Genomic DNA, 4,083 nt, shown 5'->3' on the forward strand with positions numbered 1-4,083 from the left:
GTGGAATTTGGTAAGGAAAAATTTATATAGTGTGCTGAAATTTACTGTCACTTGTTATTATGGAACATAATCCTTTGAGGGGCTTGTTCGGGGTATCTTCACCCCGACCAGTAGAGCAAAGAGTTGCTCCTCAACCTACTGAACCTACTGAAAATGTTTACTTTGAAATTCCTTCGGGTATGATAGAGAAACTGCTAGCTAATCCTTTTACAGGTGATGGAACATTACATCCCGATTTGCACCTAATCTATGTGGATGAAGTTTGTGGATTATTTAAGCTTGTAGGTATGCCCGAGGATGTTATCAAGAAGAAGGTCTTCCCTTTATCTTGGAAGGGAAAGGCATTGACATGGTTTAGGCTATGTGATGATATGGGATCATGGAACTACAACCGATTGAAATTGGAATTTCATCAGAAGTTTTATCCTATGCATCTTGTTCATCGTGATCGCAATTATATATTTAATTTTTGGCCTCGCGAAGGAGAAATCATCGCTCAAGCTTGGGGGAGGCTTAAGTCAATGTTATATTCATGCCCCAATCATGAGCTCTCAAGTGAAATTATCATTCAAAATTTTTATGCTCGGCTTTCTCTCAGTAATCGCTCCATGCTCGATACTTCTTATACTGGTTCTTTTATGATGAAGACTGTTGAATTCAAATAGGATTTATTGGAAAGAATTAAATGCAACTCTGAAGATTGGGATCTCGACGAAGGTAAGGAGTCAGGTATAATACCTAAGTTTGATTGTGTTAAATCTTTTATGGATACCGATGCTTTCTGTGAATTTAGCACTAAATATGGACTTGACTCTGAGATAGTAGCTTCTTTCTGTGAATCCTTTGCTACTCATGTTGATCTCCCTAAGGAGAAGTGGTTTAAATATAATCCTCCCATTGAAGTAAAAGTAGTTGCACCTATTAAAGTTGAAGAAAAGACTATCACTTATAATGATATTTTTGTTCCTACTGCTTATATTGAGAAACCACCTTTCCCTATTAGAATAAAGGATCATGCTAAATCTTCAACTGTGGTTCGTAAGAGTAATACTAGAACACCTACCCCTTCTGAGCAAATTAAAGTTGAACCTAGTGTTGCTATGGTTAAAGATCTCATGGCCGATAATATTGATGGGCATGTTATTTACTTCTATGATGAAGCTGCTAGAATTGCTAGACCTGATACTAAAAATAAGCATAGACTTTTTGTAGGCATGCCTGTTATTTCTGTTAAAATAGGAGATCATTGCTACCATGGCTTATGTGATATGGGTGCTAGTGCAAGTGCAATACCTCATTCCTTATATGAAGAAATTATGCATGATATTGCACCTGTTGAGATAGAGGAAATTGATGTCACAATTAAACTTGCCAATAGAGACACTATTTCACCAGTTGGGATTGTTAGAGATGTTGAAGTCTTGTATGGGAAAGTTAAATATCCTACTGATTTTCTTGTTCTTGGTTCCCCAAAAGATAACTTTTGTCCCATTACATTTGGTAGACCCTTCTTGAATATTGTTAATGCTAAGATGGACTGCAATAAGGATATTGTTTCTGTCGGTTTAGGGGATATGTGTGATGAATTTAAATTTGCTAAATTTCATAGACAACATCATGATAAAGAATTGCCTAGTAAAGATGAAATTATTGGTCTTGCTTCTATTGTCGTACCTCCTAATGACCCTTTAGAAAAATATTTGCTAGACCATGAAAATGATATGTTTATGAATGAAAGAAGGGAAATAGATGAAGTATTCTTTAAACAGGGACCTATTTTGAAACACAACTTGCCTGTTGAAATCCTAGGGGATCCTCCTCCACCCAAGGGTGATCCCGTGTTTCAGCTTAAACCTTTACCTGATACTCTTAATATGCTTATCTTGATGAGAAAGAGATATATCATGTTATTATTAGTGCTAACCTTTCATAGTATGAGGAAAAGAAATTATTGAAAACTCTGAAGAAGCACTGTGCTGCTATTGGATATACTCTTGATGATCTTAAGGGCATTAGTCCCACTCTATGCCAGCACAAAATAAAATTGGAGAAAGACGCGAAACCGGTTGTTCATCACCAACGACGGTTAAATCCTAAGATGAAAGAAGTGGTAAGAAAAGAAATACTAAAGCTTCTTGAGGCAGGTATAATTTATCCCTTTGCTAATAGTCAGTGGGTAAGTCCTGTCCATTGTGTCCCAAAGAAGGACGGTATTACTGTCGTTCCCAATGATAAAGATGAATTGATCCCACAAAGAATTGTTACAGGTTATAGAATGGTAATTGATTTCCGCAGATTAAATAAAGCTACTAAAAAGGATCATTACCCTTTACCTTTTATTGATCAAATGCTAGAACGATTATCCAAACATACACATTTTTGCTTTCTAGATGGTTATTCTGGTTTCTCTCAAATTCCTGTGTCAAAAGAGGATCAAGAAAAGACTACTTTTACTTTCCCTTTCGGTACCTTTGCTTATAGACGTATGCCTTTTGGTTTATGCAATGCACCTGCTACTTTTCAAAGATGTATGACTGCTATATTCTCTGACTTTTGTGGAAAGATTATTGAGGTTTTCATGGATGATTTCTCCGTATATGAAACTTCTTTTGATGATTGCTTAAGCAACCTTGATCGAGTTTTGCAAAGATGTGAAGAAACTATTCTTGTATTGAATTGGGAGAAGTGCCACTTTATGGTTAATGAAGGTATTGTCTTGGGGCATAAAATTTCTGAAAGAGGTATTGAAGTTGATAAAGCTAAGGTTGATGCTATTGAAAATATGTCGTGTCCTAAGGACATCAAAGGTATAAGGAGTTTCCTTGGTCATGCCGGTTTTCATAGGAGGTTCATTAAGGACTTCTCTAAAATTTCTAGGCCTGTGACTAATCTCTTACAAAAAGATGTCCCTTTTTTCTTTGATGATGATTGTGTAGAAGCATTTGAACTACTTAAAAAAGCTTTGATTTCTGCACCTATTGTCCAGCCACCTAAGTGTAATTTACCCTTTGAAATTATGTGTGATGCTAGTGATTATGTTGAGGGGCTGTTTTAGGGAAAATGGTTGATAAGAAACTAAATGTTGTCCAATATGCTAGTAAGACTCTGGACAGTGCCCAGAGAGATTATGCTACTACCGAAAAGGAATTTTTAGAGGTAGTATTTGCTTGTGATAAGTTCAAACCCTATATTGTTGATTCTAAAGTAACTGTTCACACTGATCATGCTGCTATTAAATATCTTATGGAAAAGAAAGATGCTAAACCTAGACTTATTAGATGGGTTCTCTTGCTTCAAGAATTTGATTTGCATATTATTGATAGAAAGGAAGCTGAGAACCTCATTGCAAACAACTTGTCTAGACTAGATAATGTTCTTGATGACCCACTACCTATTGATGATAGCTTTCCTGATGAACAATTGTCTGTCATAAATGCTTCTCGTACGGCTCCATGGTATGTTGATTATGCTAATTATATTGTTGCTAAATTTATATCACCTAGTTTCACATACCAGCAAAAGAAAAAGTTCTTCTACAACTTAAGACATTACTTTTTGGATGGCCCACACCTTTATAAAGAAGGAGTAGATGGTGTTATTAGACGTTGTGTACCTGAGCATGAACAGGAACAGATCCTACACAAGTGTCACTCCGAGGCTTATGGAGGATACCATGCTGGAGATAGAACTGCACATAAGGTACTACAATCCGGTTTTTATTGGCCTACTCTCTTCAAGGATGCCCGTAAGTTTTTCTTGTCTTGTGATGAATGTCAAAGAACTGGTAATATTAGTAGATGTCAAGAAATGCCTATGAATTATTCACTTGTTATTGAACCATTCGATGTCTGGGGCTTTGATTATATGGGACCGTTTCCTTCCTCTATTGGGTATACATATATTTTAGTTGATGTTGATTACGTTACTAAGTGGGTTGAAGCTATTCCAACTAGTAGTGCTGATCATAACACTTCTATTAAGATGCTTAAAGAAGTTATTTTTCCGAGATTTGGAGACTCTAGGATCGAAAGTATATCTAGAGGGGGGGTGATTAGACTACTTGACCAAATAAAAATCTAGCCT

The sequence above is a fragment of the Triticum aestivum genome, chromosome 5A (genome assembly GCF_018294505.1).
Source record: "Triticum aestivum cultivar Chinese Spring chromosome 5A, IWGSC CS RefSeq v2.1, whole genome shotgun sequence".
NCBI lineage: Eukaryota > Viridiplantae > Streptophyta > Magnoliopsida > Poales > Poaceae > Triticum > Triticum aestivum.